Source organism: Zonotrichia albicollis, chromosome 5 (assembly GCF_047830755.1).
Source record: "Zonotrichia albicollis isolate bZonAlb1 chromosome 5, bZonAlb1.hap1, whole genome shotgun sequence".
In the NCBI taxonomy this organism is placed as follows: Eukaryota; Metazoa; Chordata; class Aves; order Passeriformes; family Passerellidae; genus Zonotrichia; species Zonotrichia albicollis.
The window spans coordinates 15,131,481-15,152,582 of NC_133823.1; the positions used below are offsets into that span (position 1 = coordinate 15,131,481).

Below are 21,102 nucleotides of genomic sequence, written 5' to 3' on the forward strand. Positions count from 1 at the left end.
CATCTTGCTGCTGTTTGCTGTGAAATGCTTTGCACTAAAATGGGCTGGTGTGAGCAACATGAGTTTCAGCTGTGTTTCACATGCTAACTGCTATATTTGACTTCCTTGTAGAAACTGCTCCATGTTGAGTATTTAGGTCTCAAAATGTTGAGGAGTCTTGTGACAAATGTCCCCACTGCTGCATGTGGCTCCTCTATAAGTTGGCTCCTCTTTAAGACCATTCTTTAAGTTGGACCTCCTTGGGTAGCTGGTTGAATTCCTGTTTATAGGGTTTGTGCCAGCTGCATTTTTGAGAGAAGTGGGAAGGGTAACATTGTGCCATCAGCCAGTGCCTTGGATTCTGTGTGGTTTTAGTGGAATTACTGTAATTCTCCTGTTCAGGTTGTTAGTGGCTTCAAGCAGAAACCCTTAATCCTCTGCATATTGGCAGAATAAAGCCATGTCATCCCCTTTCTGGCCTGTTACAGAGTACAAAGAATTAATTTTTTTTATATATATATTTATTAGTGTTCTCTAGGCCACAGCTCCCGAGCCAAATGCAGAGCTCTGCAACCTTCTGGTCAGTCCCTACATGTAGCAAGTCTGCAATAAACATTGGCCCTTGGGTCAGGGAGGGCACACAATTGTCTTCTGTGCCTGTGGCACTGCAATGAAAACTTCTGGTGATTACTCACCTCCAGGTATCATCACTGCAGGCTCAAATGGCTTAGCAAAGAGTTAGCAGGGATGCTCATCTCTGTGGTAAAATATCTCTGTTCTTCCATGTAGGCAGCAGAAAGTGGTGCTGAAGAGGATGGACACTGAAGGGGGGAAAAGATGTGCAGTCCTATTATTGGGAACTATTGAGTTTCTTAAAAAGAAATATAATTCTGGAGTTAAAAGATAGGTAAAAAAGGATAAAATATTCTACTTTGCATTTTTGTCAGTCTCATTTCTTTTTTTAAGTCTCCATTAATTCAGAGAGTTGAAACAATTTAAAAATAAAGCCATTAAAATGAAATATGTTCTTAAGATGCAAACCAGTCTGTCAGCTCACAGCTCTGAGTACACTTTACAGCTGAGCCTCTGAAAAATTAGTTTAAAAGGAAAATTGTGACAGCCTAGTAGTTGTGGCACTAACTATGGCATTTTCTTCTGAAAACCTCTACCTTCAAAATAATTCAATCTAGCAGTATTTGGGTGGGTTTGCAGATGAATGCAGGCTCTGACACAGTGAGTTTGTCTCTGCTAATGCTGCAGGGTGGGGGAGCAGCTGCTGGGAACTGAATTTTGTCGTGACAGTGAAACCTGCATGGTGATTGAAGCTGTCTCTGCATGGGAAGAAGAGTGGTGTCTGCAGTGTGTGCTTATTATGCATTGATTAGTTATTGCATTCATAAATACACAGTCCCCTTGTAGGCTCCATAGTCAGTTGTCTCACTACTGGCAAATTTTAATCAGCAACACTGCACAGCCACCTCAGACTCATTCTGGCGTGGCTGTGGGCAGGGAGAGAGGGAAAGATGGGAAGGAAAGTGTGTGTGAGACAGAGGTGGTGTTACTGTGTGAGCTGAGGCTGTGAGTGAGCAGATTTATGGTAGATATTAGTGACTGCTCCCCCAGCCCACCCCCACCAAAAAAAAACTGAAAAAAAAATCAAAATCCCAACAGCCTGAGCTAACATGTTCCTTTCTTCTGTATGCTTATATAAATTAATTTTTGCAGACGACTACATGAGGTTATTTTGAAAGGGAAATGCATAAATCTTACGGTGTGTTTGTGGAGCCCCCTAAGCAGAGGGAACACAAGGAGTTCTTGCTACAAGTACTGCCCTGAAACTCTCTACAATCTTGGGAGTATTGCTTGAAGTAAAGGACATTTAAAGAGCTTGTAGGGAGCTATTTTATAGGACATTAAATCTCTGAGTCCTATTTTAGGTTTTTCTTTTTTATTTATTTTTTTAATTTTGCCAGCTCCTCCTTCAAAAATCCGAGAAGCGGTTGTCCATAATAGCTCAGAAAGGGTGCTTTATGAACGAAGTTTTTCTGATGTGATTAGAAAAAAATGTATTTTTTAGCATGTTTGCTTTGGAGAAACATCTTTGCAAGGCCTGTAACAACTAATTAAATTTTAACCCTGCCCATTGTAAATTGTGTGCACGGTACCATGGGAGACTTCTATGCCCTCTCTTGAGTGACTGTGCCACGAAATTAACGTATCATCCATTCCAACAGCCAGGGTTCTCTGTGAGCAATAGGGAAAAGTGGCCTCCTATTCCTGTAAGAGTTGCCTTTGTTTTTTTAGTATTAACACAGTTTAGTATATTAAAAGCACCCTAAAGGAAAAAGGGAAAAAAACAGCTTTTGGTGTGCTCTCTTGAATTTCCTGTTGATGCTTCCCATCAAGGAAGCATCTTGGGTTGAAAGCAAGGGAAGGAAGAAGAGGGGATCAGGTTTTTGCATGCATGTTCACAGAACTATGTGCTGTCAGTACCACCTTTGCATTTAACTTTGAAGTTTGGAACATTCTTTTCCGTAGACTTTAACCTCAAATGCTGAATAGGTTGGGGAGAGGGAAGTCCCAGTAGGAACAGTAGGAAGTACCTGACGTGTAGGTGCACATACACAGAGCACTTTGATTTTGTACTCTAAAGGCAAGAGCAAGGTTTTCTTTTTGCTTTTTGGATCCTTGTCTACTCCTACCATCATCTGCTACTCTTATTCTGGAGGAAGGAAAGGAGGGATGGAATAACGAGGCAAAATGACAAAACCAGCAGGCAGAGCAGAAGAGACGGGATAAATGTTCACAGGTCTCAGCAGTTTTTCTCAAGATCAAAGCAAAATTCTTTCTGCCCTAGAAGATGTGGAAGGCTCTTGCTGGGGAACTCTCATCTCTCTCAACAACCAGAGAGCTCAGTTTGCAAAGTAGGCAGCGTTTGCCTTTTGCCACAGCAGAGCCATGCAGAGCTCTTGTATGCTGCTCTTACCACTTCTGGCTTGGGGATGAGGGCTGCTGAAAGCTGCTCAGCTATCTCCTGGCTTTTTCCCTGAAGGGAGGCACAGCTGGGAGCTACTAGATGTCCTGCTGGGCCTGCAGTAGCTTAGCTGAGCTAATTTCCTTTAGGTTTCAGTCTGATCTGCATGGCTTGTCCCTGTGGTTTCGGTGTTGACATCATTGATGAGAATTGCAGGTCAAGACTTAAAGGGGAAAAAAAATAGAAAAAGTGCAAGACTGCAGGAATGTAAGACTGTGGTCAGCTGCTCTTAGATTTCCCTTCTGTTTCATCCAAAGGCCTAATCCTTTTATGTGAGAAGGGCACTCACAATTCTCTTGGTAGTTGGAGGGATGGTAGCAGGCACTTTGCACAGTGTAGGGGAGAATAAATAAATTGAATGAAGCAGCTTGCATTACACTGCAAGGATTTTTCATCTCCTGAAGGGCTATTTTGCTAATGTTTTTGCTTGATGACCTGAAAAATGCAGGACTCTGAAATGAGTGCCATTATTATTGTAATAATATTGCATCTCATGGCGTGCTGTTATTGATGTTATCATCTCCTGTGATTTTCAAGACACTTCTCAAGTGTCAGTGATCTGCACTTGCATTGGGAAATAAAGAGGCAGGATTACCTGTGTTTTACAGATAGGATCATTCACGTTGGTCATTCATAAAATGGCTGCTGGTTTTGAACAGACTAGATTGGGATGTTCTTGTAGAGTCATGTGTATTAAGTAGCTCATTGGGAAGGTGCAGAGGGCAGGAGAGCTTCAGGCCTGTAGGCTCTGTACTGCCAAGGCCATCAGCAGGACTCAAGGGGATGGCTTCAGCTGAACTGCAGCACAGTTGTGTCAGGCTCTACGAAATTAATGGCATATTTCTTAGAAAACAGCCCCCTGCTTAGATGCTGTCATCACCTCTGACTCAGATACTGAATGCCCTATTTGGTAGGAACCCCCCACCACCCTCCTCTGCATCCTGAGCACATTTGGCTAAGACTGCCAAGATACTACTCATTTTTCTAAATTTGTTACCACACAGATGGCATGAGAAGTACATTTCTGAAGGACTGAAATGCTGCAACGAGAAGCTAGGCTTTCTGGGAAGCCTGAGTCTGGCGCTTTGAGATCTCCACGTGAAAAGCATCAATATGGAAAAATACTAATGTTTCAGTTAAACACTTTTTGTAACCAGCAGAAATCAGTGGGAAATAGTGAAACTCATGCTCCCTGGATTCTGATTTTAAAGGTTAGAAAACAAGCCTCACCACTTGGTTAAATCATCTATTTTCTTACCATGTGGAAAGATTTTAAAATGAAGGGAATTCTGTTAATTTCACCTGAACCTTGACCCTGGGACAAGGGTCCATACTATATTACTAAGACAGGGAAAAAAAAATCAAAAGTAGCCAAACAACAACAGTAAGTCCTAGTGGGGTTTTGTGCACTGGGCTGTAGAATCACTCTAAAATAGGTTGCTACTTCCCAGCCTACACAGTCTTAATTTATCCTGCCTCTTCCTTTCCTGAAAATGATGTCAGAGTAAATTCTTGAAGTGACAGCCCCTTGGAATTGCCCTGGTACCCTAGGAAATCAGGGTTTGCCAGCTCAAACCTCTCAGATCATTGCAGCTGCCATGGTAACAGATGAGGAGGAGGCAGTAGCTTCTGAAGGTAATTAGGTTCCAAACCATGGAAGGCTCTGTAGATCAAAAATAGTGCTTTAGGCCTCCCTGGGTACCAGTTGGTAACTGTGGCCAGCTATAAAACACCACACTTACAGTAAATAAATAAATAGATGGTTGTATTGTGCTGTGGCTCTTGGGTTTTGGTTGCTGTTACCATGTGACTCCAGCACATTGCCATTTGGGAAAATCCAAAAAAAAAAAAACTGGGAAAGCAACATGCAACCAGCAGCTTCTGTGGCCAGTGCTCCTGTGGAAAAGCTCCCTTGATGTGGGCATGCTGGAGAAAGTAATCTCTGCTGTTCTCTAAGTTTCAGTTTTTCCAGCTATTTTGTTGTGTTTCTTTCCAGTTTCCCCCCAACCCTGGCCTTAACTGAGAGAGAAGACTTAGGATAATCTCTTGGGTAAATCATACGTTGAAGTGGCCTCAGAATCTCTGAGCACATGATGTGCTGAATTCTATGCAGGAGAAATCCAGGTTTATTACTTAACTAGTGTGAAAGTGGCCACCTCCAGCCTGTCAGAGGGAAGGAACCAGCCAGCCCTTGGCAGCCTTTCACATGTAGCTTTTTCCAGTGGGAGAAGACCTGTGTGAAACATACTCCTGTCATCTGTTTTTCTTCTGAGTGTTTGAGGCTTGTTGAGAGCATCAGCTCAATTGTTAACGTGGGAGGAAGGGTTGGGCAAGGATGGATGTGTTGCTGGCAGCAGAGTCCTGGATCCACAAGAAGGGTGCTCAGGGAAGATGCAGCTTTGGGCTCTTGGGTGTTGTTCTCTGCTTTGGCTGAAACAGGTTTTGTACCATGCAATCATTATCCAAAGTGCCCAAAGAGCAAGGTTTAGAGCCAGGCATCTGCATGTGGTATTTCAGGGTCCCCCATGGCAGGAAGGAAATGATGAATCTGACTCCATGTTCTTAGAAGGCTAATTTATTATTTTATGATATTATATTGTATTAAAGAACACTATATTATACTATGCTGTACTAAAGAATAGAGAAAGGATACTTACAGAAGGCTTAACAAGATACTAATTAAGAATGCGTGACCTCTTCCAGAGTCTGGACACAGCTGGACAGTGATTGGTCATTAAATAAAAGCAATTGACCTGTTGGATAAACAATCTCCAACCACATTCCAAAGCAGCAAAATAGGGAGAAGCAAATGAGATACTATTATTTTCTTTTTTCTTTGAGGCTTCTCAGCTTCCCAGGAGAAGAAATCCTGGGGAAGGGATGACATGGTGACATCTGCATGCTTCCTGTGGCACCTCCTGTTGATTACCTAAGCAGCTGAAGTGATAAACATCAAAGATGCTTTTGCTCAGTCTTCCTGCATCTTCCATCCACCCAAAAGTGGCAGTCATGTTAGGCTCTCACAGGAATTGGCCTTCAGGTGCTTGGTCTTCATGTCACAAGGCTTAAATCTGTGCAAAGCATTGCAAGATAGTCTGTGAGGTTTGTTCAGGCTAAGTGGACTTATACTATCTTAAGATAACAAAGCAAAAGTTTCTTTTGATTAGAAAGATGTGTGCACACTTCTTCTCTGGTTGGTTTTCTGGTTAGGAATGATGTCTGAAGGACTGTGAGGTAAGATGGCTTTGAAGTAATGCATCTATATCACTTTGTTTTGCTTCTTTCTTTCTTTATGTACAAAAGAGCTCAGTTAGTCTGTGCCTGAGGTTGAAATTGGGTTTATACACAGGGGATTGTCTATTCTCTAGGACATTTCAAAGCTTTCATTCAGCACACTTTTGACTGCATCGTTTGTGGAATCTTTGGAGCTTGAGATCCATGTTCTGTTCCAAGATGTGTAAAACCAGCACTGGCTTACACCACACCGCCTGCGTGTGTGCCTGGGATTTCTGTGCCTCTTTGCAGGGCTGGAAGTGCTCCCTGCAGACCTCCCTCACCTTTGCACGCTTGCAGTTTGGCATCCACAGCTTGGCTGTGCATTATGTGTGATCACTCTGCTGATACCAAATGCAAACAGGCAAAAGATGCCCATTAGACACAAACCATTTGCTTGCCAGTATCAAAAATATGGACTGATGCAGGCAGTGTTCCTGGATGATTGGTTCAATGTGGTCCTTAAATTTAGGTGTGAGTTTTGTTAGAGGGATAAACTGAAGTTTATTTCAACCTCTTTGGGAAAAAGAGGGAAGGAATGACAGTTACTGGAAGCGGTGACCCAAGAACAGGTTTTGCTGCCCATTGTAATTCAGGAGAAGGATTTTATGTATCAGTAAGTGGAGTGCATAAGAAATGCCAGGCCACATTTGTGATGTAAAGAAAGGGCAGGATATGGAATTTGATTAGAGCCATCTTCTATGCATTATGTATAAGATAATACATTGGTGTCAGTTATATTGAGTAGAAGCCTTAATTCAGCTTGAGTCCTGCTGACATCGTAAACTGGGAGACAGGGAGTGGTTTATGGGCAGTAGTGGAGTCTCCAGACTGAATTATGGCCTCAGCATTCAGTCTGTTACCGAGAGCTGCAGCTGGTAGCAGGCAGTATATTACATGCTTTTACCCAGAGTAGGGCTGGTGACAAGGAAGGGAAAAACTTTATCACAGAGGCACTGTGAGGAATGGAAGACTGAGTTATGGGCAAGACAACAATAGAGAACTATAAAACTAATGCAAGAGAAGGAGGGAGGATTTTGAGCTGGCCAAAAGGAAAGATGCCAGAATGGGGATAGAGTTTCCCCATGCAGTCACTGGTTTGCCCCTGTGCCTGCTGTCCTGCCTCCCTCAGGGCAGGATGTGGCATTCCATAGTGGGCAGGGACTATTTCTGCCACTCCCATGCCTTTTTTTGTTCTTGTTCCCTCGTAGTTAGAGATTACCTTTCACTCCAATGCCCAAGATTTTTAGTATCCTTTTAGATTTTCAGCTGTAATTGTAATGCTGTATTTTTGCTGTCTGTATAAATGGTCAAATCCTTTCTGAGTCTCATAAAGTCCCTGGTCATGGTGACTTGCAGGAGCTCTAAGTCCAGCAGGATAATAGCTTCCTGTGTCAAAAATTAATGTTAGGTCTTAATTTCTTTGCCATCCTTCCTCATTGTGGAGACAGAGTCATCCAAGCTACCTTTGCCATTTCTATTCCTTAGCTTGTATTCATTTGTCATATGGCTTCTAACCTTTCTGTTCTCCAAGGGAGAACGTGATGATCTTTCAAATATTTCTTCTTGTGGGAGCTGGTATGGATTTTTGTTACAAGTGTGTGAAGGTTCTTGTTGTTCTCCCTGAATACCCTTCATTTTTAGCAAACCCAAAAGGACAGAAGAGGGAGAAAAAAAAGTGTGATGAATTTGAGAGTTTGAGGTCATTTCTCTCTGTAAAGCCTGCTTCCGCTCTTCCTTTTCCAAAGTGGCTTTGAATTACACAGAATGTCCCTTTTGACTCGAGTATTACACCCGCACAAATACAATTGCATCCTTCCCTAAAAGGCCTGCTCTGCTCCTAATAAATTATTAGTTCTCTTGGTTGCTTGGAACAGATTGTTCCACTTAAACGATTACAGTGGTGCCAGCTAGTACTGATGGAAAAGGAAAGTCTGGTCCTGGATACTAGCAAATGTGTGGAGTAAAATATCAGTGTCCATTAGGTTGGAGGGTGTGACGGTGCTCACAGGGGTCTTAGGATGAGAGAAGAGATGAGGATCTGACTCCATGTTTCAGAAGGTTTAATTTATTATTTTATGATATATATTATATTAAAACTATACCAAAAGAATAGAAGAAAGGATTTCATCAGAAGGCTAGCTAAGAATAGAATAGGAAAGAATGATAACAAAGGCTTGTGGCTCGGACTTTCTGTCCAAGCCAGCTCACTGTGATTGGCCATTAATTAGAAACAACCACATGAGACCAATCACAGATCCACCTGTTGCATTCCACAGCAGCAGGTAATCATTGTTTACATTTTGTTCCTGAGGCCTCTTAGCTTCTCAGGAGGAAAAATCCTAAGGAAAGGATTTTTCATAAAAGATGTCTGTGACAGGAGGGAGCAAGGCTAGTTCTGGAAAAAGCATAGTGCTTGTTACAGGCATTCAGGGTCTTAGTCACACATAGTGGAGCACTATAACCTTGTCACAGATGTTGGTGGACTGGAAGTGTGCTCAAGTTGGTATCCCATGTGATTTTCCCATGGGTCATGGAAAATTTCACATACAAATGCAGATGAGTCATTGTCATCATTGATATTACAGGGAGCAAAGAAGACACCTCCTAAAAAACCTAAGCCTGCCAGTGTCAGATACACCTCAAAACCCTTTTTAATTATTGGCAAGGTTGCTGAGAGCTGAAGACAGGTATCTAATATCCAAGACACCTTAAAAAGACCCCGAACCCCTTAATGATACAAACACACAAAGAGTATAGGTCACCTTCAATGCAGTGGATTAGCCGGAGCTCTGGAAAATCAATTTTGTTTGATTAGGTGCACTTGGAGCTAGATGGAAAGAGTTAAAGGCAGGCACCAAACAATGCAGGGTAGTGCCTGTTGTGGTGGGCTGCAGTCCAGAGAACACTTTGGAGCCTGTGTAGCTGTGCATGTGACAGGAGCTGCCTCAAGTCAGCATGGAGGTACAAGCCTTCCAGGAAATCTCAACTCAGAGAGAGAGGTCTCTCCTCATTTTTGTGGCCTGGATGGCATCCAGATGGTGAAAGCACCCAGTGGTTCACCTCACCGAATCACTGGAAGTCAAGGGCAGCTCACCCACCACCTACTTTGCTGCAAACCACATGGGTTGGTGAGCCAAGCACCATAATCACTACTTCCCTAGTGTCTGTTGATTGTGAGGGGGAAGCCTTCTATGCCCAGAGGTGGCTGAAGGGATACTGAAGTTGTAAACACTTAAAAACCAAAAGTACTCCATAAAATAGAGTAAAGGGAGAGAAAGAGGATGGAGGTTTTGTTGTATAGTGCTTAAAAGGCACTTTGTTGCATCAGCTAGATTCTATGCCAGCTGACACAGTGTGCCCCAAAGATGTTTTTTATCAGGAAACGTTGGTTTGGTGTAGAAACCTTCTATACAGGTGTAGAATCCTTCAGAATGACCCAGGTATTTGTGCTTGTACTGACAATAGATGAAATAAATTCCTTTATTCCCTTCTCCATAGCTTAAATTTTAAAGATTTAAAAGCACCCATTGCAGCCAGGAGCCTGACTCCCACTGAACTGGCATGAGTCCTGAGGTCTCAATGTCCAGAAATTTCTTTTCAAAATGGAAGTTCACTCTTAAATGGCTCTAGTGCCTTTTAATATTTTGCTCATGATCTAATTTGGATCTTAAGTATACCAATTTGGAAACAGCCTGCCTGACATCAAGCTATGAGTTTTTAAACTCATATGGTTTAATAAGATTAACTTGGTGCAGTTCTGATACAGTCTTCAGTGAAAGCTTATTCAAATTAAGAATCAGTCAGAGGGGAAGTAGCCTCAAGCATAAAGTAGGAGTGAGGTGGTGCCAAAAATCAGGGCTCCGAGAAGCTTTGTTGTCTCAGACTTTGCTGAGAGCAGAAACCTTTACTGCCAAATTAATGCACTAAGAGGGGAGGGGGGAAATAGCATAATTGAGAGATTAAAGCCCAATATTCCCTTTTTCAGCTGTCATCTTTGGAGATGTACACAAATATGCACCCATGGAAATGGATGCATAGTTCAGTTTTTTTTTTTTTTTTTTTTTTTTTTTTTTTTTTGAGACTCCAGAATATGTATTAAAATATGTGGGAACTCTCTTACACGTCTGCTTGAGTTATGGAGAATAATTCACAAAGTACAGCAGGGCCACTAAAATTAATAAATAAGTGAGTTTGAAGAGTATACCTGCCAAATCTGTGTTTTGGGGCTCTTCTGCATAAAATAACTAATTCATGTATTTTAATCATGTTAGTTTCTTCCAGTGTTTGCTTGCATTTCAGCAGCAGAGTATCTCCACCATAAATTTACTTTCCTCACTGTTGGTAGGAGAAGTCCTGATTGTGTAACCTCTTTTAACCCAAGGTTACACATTAATCCCCTTCCTCCCAGGGGGACACCCTCAAGTTTGGCAAATACTGTGTGATTTCCAAATGTGCACCATATTGATAACATGTATATGGAATTGGGGCCCTTTTGGTTCTGATTTGAATTCTGAGCGTGTAGTGCATTTTTCTTCTTCCATGAAAAGGAAAACTCTCAGCAGAGTTTCCATGCATAATTTCATTCCACTGTTTCAGCAGGAATAATGCAGCTGTGAAAGAGGAATGTGAAATCCAAGAGCATACCACTTTTTGAATATCACAAATTTTATTAGGGGCATTACAGGAAGGAGGAAATCTGTAGGACAGATTGGTCACAGTCCAGTGTTGCTCAGTAAGAAGATAAACAAAGCTGCAGTGCCTGTGGTGCTAATTTAAAGTTGTGTTTAGCATTGGCTACAGGAATGGCTGAAGGGTTTTAGCTGTGAGTATGAGGCCCTGAAGTAAACACTGGGTAATTTTGAAATCCCTGTTCTGTGAGAGGAGCCATCATCAGGTGTTGGTGGTCCATGGGAGGGCTTAACTAGAGCAAAATACAAATATAAATTGACCACACAGGAAAATTAAAAACAAAAAGACACTGACATTTACAGGGTATATCTTTTATAAGGGTTATGAAAATGTGCCTGTCCTGTCTTCTGTGGCATTTAAAAATACACTGAAAATAAAGGTGGTGGTCTGTTGGAGTCGGTTGCTGTATGGCATAGCTTGGTTGTCTTTATCTGGGCAAAGCTATTGCAGAAATGGTTAACTTGCAAAAGAAAGAGTAGCCAGAACGTTTTCTGTCTGGAGAAGTGTACAAAGTCTAGTTTTGTTACATGAAGTGTTTCTCTGTGCTTCCTTCCCTCTCCCAGATGGCTATTGGCAAAATAGACAGGATGCAGTATGATGTTTTAAGTATATGCATTTCTTTAATGTGCAACATTTGGCATGTTTGTATATACATCTAGAGTGACTGCATATATGTAGAGAAGGATGTGCATATGAGAAAGTACAGCAACATGTGCACAGAAAAATAGCAAATGACAGACTTTTTTAAGGAGAAAACAGCACAATTCTTGCCTTGCATTTGCCCAAAGAACAGAACTGGTTTGATATCAAGAAGGAAGCAGAAGCAGCACACAGTCTCTTCAGAGCTGATACCAGGAGCTGGTAACACCCACAAGACCCCAAAGGTATTGCAGCAGATTAGCAAATCCAAATTGCATTATGATGTAGATGTTGGTAATTTGGGTTTCTTCAAAATTGAAAAGAAAGCAAGAAAGTTATGCTGCCCTGTATATCTGTTAAGCCCATGCTTCTATGTCACATATCATGCTGAAAAATTGCTGCCTTAATATCCCATACAGGTGTCATGACTTCCAGCTTGGCACCTCCAAGCTTTTATGACTGCTGATCAATGAGCTCACACTGTGGCTGTATATCCCACTGCTGCCCACTGTGTGTAAGACCACAGTAGGCAAATGGGGTCCAAGGGAGCTGGCTTCATAACATGCCCACGAATTTAGCTTTTGACTTCCAGCTGCCTAAATTTTGCCTTCTTGTCCAAGCTTTTCATTTGATTATCATGTTAATATCATCTCATTATTTGGCATCAGAGATAGCTGTAACTCTTGCTTTAATACTTTCCGTTTTCTCCTGGCTTTACTTCCTGCTGGACTTTTCTTTCTTCTTAGGCACTTCTCAGCTCCTTTTGCTCCCAGGTGATCACTCTGTTCTCTCTATGCTATTATTGCTTATTTCTAAGTAATCCTTATGTCCTTTTTTTCAAATGTGGTTTCAGGGGCTGTTATTAGGCTGTGTGGAGGTGTAGGTCCTGTACTGCTCTGGAGTGAAGTCAGAGTGCCCTGATTTGGAGGTGTCTGTGTTCCAAACAGCCTTTGTATGGCTGCACCAGGAGGTGCTTCCCATGGGGACAGCACCTCCAGGGAGGGCATTCCTATTGGCAGTGTCTTCCTACTGCCAGCAATATGTGGGGAAGCAGGTGGGTAGGTAAAATCCTCTTTTGGCACTGAAGAGGCAATCTGTGTTTTGCTGGGGAGTATCGTATAGCTGGGATTTCTTTGATGTTGCACAGTCAGCTGGTGTGGAATTAAGTTAATGCTTCGCAGTGCTTTTGTTCTGTGGCTGTGTCCAGCCCCTTCAATCTTCCCAGCTCCCAATGAGGTGAGTCCCTTGGCTTTTGCTGGCCTGTGCATGTGGCTCTGCCAGTGCTGGCAGATCAATCCGTGTTTGTGTTCCTGGCCTTGAGCTGTGCTCTCAGATGGCAACAGCCCTGACTGTGGAGACTTTTGCTGCCATTTCAGCTCAGCTTTGAGCAAATGATCATGCTTTGCTGAGGCTCTGAGTAACCTGAGATGGTGTGCAAGGCAAGGTGAGCAGCAGAGCAGGGTGAAAAGTACAGGGCTGCGTGCACTGGAAGCAGCCCCAGGTTTGTTTGGAGCCTGGGTGTGATCAATGATGTTTCTAACAGTGTTTTTGGAGCGTGGAGAACCTGATTCTGGAGGGTCTGGGGTAATGCAAAGCGCTGTTGAGATTTAGTAGCTCAGTTCAACTGAGAACATTTCCTGAATCACGGTGGTCATCTCTGCAAGCAGATGTTAGCAGGATCCAGAATATCACGTTTGCAAGTCCCCTGCTGCAGCTTTCAGGAGGCCACAGAGAGGGCAGAGAAATGTGCTGGGCTGTAGGGAGGATGAGGAGCACTATACAGTGAAACCTGGTTAATTCGAGGAATTGGCTTTCTCCATCATGTAGTAAATTCATTAGTCATGTAGGGTGAGGAAGTTGATTTATGGCTATTAACTATATTGAATTGACAAAAGTAGCTTCTTGAAATTTAGTAGCCAAAATTAAGGCCTCTCAGGCATTAACAGATTAGACTGCTTAAAACAATTTAATTATTTATCCTGTGCAAATGGGATAGGATATTCTAAAATGATGCCTGTACTGCTTTAGACAAATTTTAGTGTACTTGTGATTAAAGGTCTGTTTGTAAATCCTGCTAATTGACTGTTGGCACAGAGTGGTGGAGGAAAGCAAGGACCTTGGCTGAGACTTAAAAATTTTTAATTTTGGGAATTTAATTAAAAAAAAAAAAAAGAAAAAAGATACCAGTCTGGTTTGAGCTAATGCTCTCTTCTTCTGTCTTCTGCTTCCCATGAACTCTGTCAACATCTTTCATACAGGAGTTAAAGGAGAAAAAAGAGAGGCTATTAATAGCACAGTGTGTCTGTGTTAAAACTCAGTATTATGTATTTATATTGCTATTTTTATTGTGTAGTATGTGGATTAGGTGAGGTCCCATCATGATAGCATCTGCACATACATCATTCCCCACCTGGAAACCTTAAAATATCAGTGTAGGTTTTTTTTTTTTCTTTGTGGGTGATCATGGCATGCAGTCATATCAGCTCCAAAGGAAATGACTGTGCTGGAAGTGGCTCGTCCTTAAGTGCCATCCTACCCAGAAAGAGAAGGAAATAATTAAGATGATATGAATTATGTAGAACAGACTTGAATAAAGAGTGACAGAAGGGCTGGCTTTGACAGCTGGATGTTAAATGAAATTTGTTTCTGTTGTTATAGATGCATAGCCTGTTTTTAAATGTATAATTTATTTAGATTTATTTAAGGGGTAGAGGAAAGAAACAAGAAATCCCTGATGCGGAGAATTGAAATAATGAGTTGTTATACAAACATAAATAGTCATTACAAAATATTTTATTGGTCTATTTTTGCTGTATTTATAAGGGCATTTTAAGACTCTTTGAGTCTGCATTTTACATGCATGCAAATACGTGCTACATTTTACCCTGCAATCCTTACTGCGTGCTTAATTGAGTTGATAGCAAAAAGACATGAATGCTCCTGACTGCTTCAGCTTGCTCTGGGGAGAGAATGAATTTTTCATCTTTTCCAGAAGAGAATTTATCCTGAATGGCTGTTTCTCAGATTGTGTTTTATTACTCATACCTGTAAGAAGGCTGAAGCTGTAGGTGTGGGAAGGCATTCTACTCTAAGCTGTAGGAACTTCAGCTGTGAAGTTGGAACATCTACAAAGAAGAACTTAATTGTGTTATAATTGGGGGTGTGAGTGTGTGTGGACATAAGGGTAGGGGGAAAGGGCTGTTTCCCCCCGGAAAAGCTTTCAGATGGTTGGCTGGAGTAGAACTGATCCTCTGGTTAGGATGGTATAATGCTTTATTGGTGTGTCCAGCAACACTGCTGACCAAGGATTTTATAGAGGGATGGGAGGAATTATTTCGTCTGGATTTGTTAGACCAGGTCACATAGGTACTCATTTGCTATTTGCGCATGACTTTTCCACTTATATTATATGCAAATATGTACTATTACTATAAATTTTAATTTTTGTCAAGAACTTTTCTTTCAAAATTGAGTGTTCAGTAGGCCATACTTATTTTATGGAGATTAGGCTGAAGGAGTGCTTAGGACTCAGTAGTCCTGAGGCAGGCAAAGACAGTAAAACTTGCCTTCAGAGGAAATTCTTGCCTCCCCTCCTCTGATTACTTCTGTCCTGTTTTACCATATATAAAATTAGACATGTTTTTATCAATTTTTAAAATTTGATTTTTTTTTTTTTTGGCATCCTGATGTTGTCTCTGAGCTTTTGGGCATCCTTGGGGAAAATAGCAGAGGTTTATGTTCTCCTTGCCAGCTCTGTGCATTTGCTTTTCTCAGTGTGAGCACCACCTGGGGTTTTTAAGGTTTATATATCTGTTATGTGTAGAAAGAGATCTCTTCCTGCCTGTCCATGGCATTTGCTTTTCCTTTAGTTTTTTTGAAATCAATTGATGTCACTGATCTTTCTGCTTCTGCTGCTCCTGTTTGTTGCAGATGTATTTGATGCCTTTGATTGCTGCTGACAGCAGGACTCTCTGATAATCTCTATCTCTGGGTGATTGCTTAATTGCCTCTATGCCCCCAATAATATGGTCTGGAATTTGTCACTTTGGTCTTGAAAATCGTACAGTGTGCAGTTTGCTCACAGGTGTTTTGTGGCACTTACAGAGAACTCAAAATTGAGCCACTTTCTTTTCTGTTTTTGTGTATAGACTCCCAAAGTTGCTCTCTTGCATGGTGAAGTGGAGCTAGTTTGAAGTTTGGGAGGCACACAGGCAGCAGTTCTGAGGGACAGTGGGTGGCATGGCCAAAATCTCTGATTCTCTCTCCCATGCAAACATGCCATTTACAAATTCAACAGGGTAGGGAGGGCAACTTCCCACACCCTCCACTCCTCATCCCAGCTCCACCCAGAAGCATGTAATGTGTGGGTCATTGAATAATTCTCATTCTTCGTTGCCCTAAAATGAAAACTGGAGACCTGCTCAGGTCAAGAATTAAGTTGCAGAAAGGGTAATTCATTGTTATGTACTTGTATACCTCAGTTGCCTGCGCTGGGTGACTGAACAAATGAGAATTTCAGCAGGGCAGCAGGAGCAGAGTTCTATGGCCAAAGCCTCTGGCATTTCTTATGTTCCTACAGTTTTTTCTTGTGTGCTTTCTTAGAAAAAAACCTGAAGAAAACAAATTTTTTTCTCAGTTAAGGAATGCAGCAGATTCTGATAGCTGTTTGAAACTGTTACTGCCAATAGCTTCTTTTTCTGCTCTATTTTCTGCTTAGATGCTGCTTGATGTGGAAATGGGTGCTATAGATTTATTTTAGTATTAATTTATATGGGAGAGATTACTTGTGAACAGTAAATAAAATTCTGTTTCCAAAGAAATACTAGAAAATTGGATGTTTGTGACAACCTTGTGTATTGAAATGCATGGTTACATCAATAGATGCCAAAGAAACATATTGGGTAATCTGTAAAGTTCACAAAGTATCATTTTTTACCAACATTTAAAAGATAATGAGGGAGAATGACAGTGTCTATATTAGCAGAGTCTTAATTTTAATTAATTGTTGTGATTTTTTCTGCACATAAAGGCTTGCATCTGTGTTAGCTCTTTGGTCTGACAAGTACTTTTGCCTCTTAGAGAAATTTTGATTCAAAAAAGATACTGGAAGCACCTTTGAGAGAGAAGAAAGGTGCATGAAAGCCTGATGAACAAATGGATCATCTTGTACAGTGATGCATGGTTTGGTTTTGTTGTTTTGTATGGTTTCTTTGGAGGTGAGGGAATTGCTGCAGGTGCTACCTGCTATGTGTTGTGTACTAGCAAACTCAACTTAGAGAGCAAGGAGAGAGCCAAGGCATGTAGCAAGCCCTGCTACAAGGACGGAAGGCCACAGTGTGGCTGAGAGAGGTTTCTAGGAAAATATTTTAGAAAGGAACTTGGAGAGGTGATCTGAGTAAGAAGAGAAGGAAATCTTGTGGGTGAAGGCAGAAGCGCTCACTGGTAAGGATGCAAACCTTGATGTAGATCATCAGGCATCTAACTCAGTGATACTCTGTGTCTGCTGGGGCATGGAAGAGAATGGAGGCTGACCCTTACTTCCATCACATCCCAAATTAGATTGTGCCCATGAGGGAGATGTAATTTAATTAACTCCGAGAACCTCAGCATCGCCGAGACACTGGAGTGGCTTCGCAGGCATCCCTATGACTTCACTGTGCATTCGTTATCCCAGGCTGCTCTCCTGTCACGCCTCCCGCTTTCCAGTTGATAAGAGCCTCTGCCTTTCCATTTGGTCGATTAAATGCTGTAAATTCTGCAACGAGGGGCAAAGCATTAAATTTCTCAAGCGTGTCTGCGCGTCTTATCGTGGAGCCGATTCCATGTTGCTAACAGCATTTGATTCATACTAAAGGAAAATTGATGACCTGAATCCTCCTCACATAAGAGCTTCATTGTTAACATCTCTTGTTCTCAGCTACCTCCCCGTTTTTTTTTTATGCCTTCCCATTCAATTTATCAGGCATACTTTCAGCAATCAAAGGCTAGAAAATCTCTTTCATTCTCGAGCAACATATTCTGTGTCATTTTATCAAGATGCGGAGCTCCTAATTCTCTGAAGAAAAGCTGAAGAGAAGTGGGAGCTGTAGCTTATCACTGTCTCCCGTGTCACGTTAATGGAGGATTGCAGCCAAGGTGACAACAGAGCATTCCCAGTAAAAGAAGGCTCCCTCACATGCTCAAGGAGCCGTGGGTAAAATAACCTTTCTCATTGCATCAGTGTTCGCTGCCGAAACACACGGCCTCAGCTCTGGCGTGTGGTAAACTTCTCGGGGAGGAGGCTTTGAAATACCTGACCTGGGAGGTGTAGAAGGACTGTGTGTAGATTTAAAAGAATAGGGAATATCAAGGGAGTTGGTAGATGAAAGAAAACAGGCAATTAAAACTGGTCAGGCTGCATCAACACGAGTTCAAATAACCTCCTGCTTTACAGAGGACAGAATCTCAGGTGGGTTTTGTAGCCTGAGTTTTCTGGCTCTGTCAGGCTGCTTTCACCACTACTGCTTACCATATTTTGTTAATGCTTTTAAGATTAATTCTAGCTCTTTTCTATTGCATAATACACCTGGTATTAGTTCCCTTTTTATAGAGACTCAGAAATGGGTTCAGCAGATTTAGGAAAACACAGGAGTAGTTAAGGATGCAGTTAGCTGTGGAATGGACCCACACATAATTTTACTGTGTGTTTAGGAAGTGTCTCTAAGGCTTTTTTAATGTTGTTTTTTCTTAATGAGGCTGATAGATGAATAATCCAACTAATCCCAACCTTTTTTTGCTGTGTGCTTATAGTGACAAAACATGTGACTCTTTAGTGTGTTGAGGGATTTGGCAATTACAGTTTGTACAACCTGGATTCTGGATGAAGAATGGTAGCATTGGTTTGAGTTGTGTTTTGACAACTGAAGAGAATGTGGCATGTAATTTTCAAAAGTAGCTTTGTTGGGGAATAGCAGTGAGACTTGATTTTGCCAGATCCTTTAAAGATGGGCTGGTTCACCTATCAGCTCTGAACAGGAGCTGAGCCCTTTGGAAAGTTTGGCCCAGGAAATGCAACAGTCACTGTTTGTAACCTGGGGCTGGATATTTCAAATTTACACAAGCAATATGCACAAAATTACTGTTTATTGGGAAGAGGACTGGGGGAAAAAACATATAAACTTAATGGAAAGCAGTCTGCTGGTCACCATTTCAGTTTCAGTGCAACTGGCAGGTCTGCCTGCTGTATTGCCACTGTAGTGCACAATGGGAAAGGGTGAGATGGTAAGTGATGTCAACAGTCATGGTAGTAAAAGAGGGGAAAAGTAAGAAGGATGAAAGGAAAAATAAGCTTTTCACCATCTAATTTAAATACCTTTGGTTATCCCTTGGTTGCCTACTGTAACCTGACAGCTTTCACTCTGCAGAAGCTGTTGTCTTTGTAATCCCAGTAACAGTCAAGATCCGTCCCTTGAGATGTTTTTCTCATCCTTGAGGTTGACATTGCAGTCCTTCCAGAAAAGCAGGAGAAACTCCTTGTAATAAATTATCCATCACCCTATATGATTGACTCTATTTTTGTCCTACCCTTTACTTTTTTTTTCCCTCTCTTAAATGCACTGGGTATTTCAGCCCCTAAAGAGGAACTCCTCTGACACTAATCACTTTTCACCCATGCAGATATTTCATCTGATAGGTAGTACAGTTGAATAGCTGGAAGATGTATGGAAGGGAAATTATTGGGAAATGGACAGAAATTGCATTTGGTGGTTTGCCACCTGGGACTTCTTGCTTCAGTCCATTTGGGTTAGCCATGGTGATTTTGTAGCATTTGATTTCCTTCTTGTTAGTAAGTTTTGGCTCATTCAAAAGCATTTCTGAAATTGTTTTGAGATACCAATTGCATTTAAGCTGGGGGACAGGGAAGCCTAGATATCTTGAATAGTCTTCCAGGTGACTTAATGTGACAGCAATTTAAACTAGCAAGCTTTTCATTTCTGTAATGTTTTAGATTAAAATAAACAGATATTTATACTTTTTCAGTCAGTTAGCTTTCACCCTGTTTTGTTTTCTGATGGTCAGAACAGGTAGCCTGTACATTCTGCATTGCAGTTTCTTTGTTTGTGTCAGTGTTAAGGTATTTCTTGCTAACTGTTGTTTAAGTTGCAATGGTGCTCTCTTCAGAATATCCTGGGACCCAGGGTCTGATCCAACCCACGGTGCTGGCTTTTAATCCCTTCACACAGCTAATTTCTCTCACTGTTTCTAAGATATCAGAGCTAATTACCCAGAGGCATGGAAATAATTGTGCTAGAATGCTGGAGAGAGGGGTGGTTTTGGTGTACACTAGAGAGCACTTAAGATGGAATTGAAATAAATTCTCTCCTGTAATGTTTTCCCTGGATAATATCACCCCTATCATGGGTCTCATACTTTGATGTATTCTTGCAAACTTCAAGTCAGGACCCCAGCATGCCCCATTTTCTGTGTGTGTTTCCATGTGTTGTATATACATGAGTCTTTTCCTCTGACCATAGGTCATCAAGCTGAACTGTCAGGTATGTCTTGTTATGAGAGAGTCACTTGTTGGAGCAATGAATTGTCTTCAGTGAATTAATTTTCACTCCAACAGGGTTTTCAATGAAAGTTTACAGACACTATAGTTTAGGCAGGCGGCCAACGCAGAAGGGATTTCTGTTTGTATTTCTTTATTTCAGTGCCAAAGGAGGATTAGCTTGTGCTGAAAGGGTTAGAGAGGTGAGCCAGAAATGCTTGACCTAGTCTTTACTAGACATTTGCTCATTATTTTCTTTTGAGCATTCTGAAAGGCCTTCTTCACACGTGTGGGCAAGAACAGGTTAAAAACCATGTAGACCTGCCAAAGCTTTACAAATCTCTTTACTAGCTTTATTAAACCAAGCTAAAAGAAAACCTCTGTATCTTTTTTTCCCTTTTATTCCCTTAACACCACCCTCCATCCCCCAGCCTTCCTCCCCTTTACCCCATAGGATTTTGGTTTTTCTTTCCAGCCCACACATCTGTAAGTGCCTGCTAGGTACAGGAGACACATTTTCATGGTTCGTTAGCTTGGCTTTCCAGCCCTGCCTTGTCAGTGCCCCCGACTCTGCAAAGTGTTCAGAGCTTTGTTGGGTTGCTTGTGACAGTGTTTGGATGAGTGCTGCAAATTTTCTGTAATATATCTGGTAATTTACTTGAATGTAGTGCAAGCTAGAAGATGGGAGTGAGCTTTTGATCTCTGACATTGTGATATCAGCAGGGGAGAAAATAAAAAACACCTCAGAGTCAAGATGTATTAAATTAGTTGGAAAGTAAATTGACAGAGAGTTGGCAACAAATACATGATCACTAACCCTTTGAGTAAAATGTGGGTACCAGCAGTGGAAAGTAGTTTGCCCTGAAGCTTTTGTCTAAGAAAACTAACTAATAATAGTGAGACCAAAGGCTTAGCATTTCCGTATCCAAGAACTTCTTGGGGCACATCACAGCAT

The 21,102-nt window shown here is 41.6% G+C and overlaps 1 protein-coding gene across 31 annotated transcripts in view; it reads left to right on the forward strand.

Moving 5' to 3' along the window:
- Nucleotides 1-21,102, forward strand: part of ADGRL3 (adhesion G protein-coupled receptor L3) — a 488,531-nt gene that overhangs the window by 229,991 nt on the left and 237,438 nt on the right. The window lies entirely within an intron of this gene.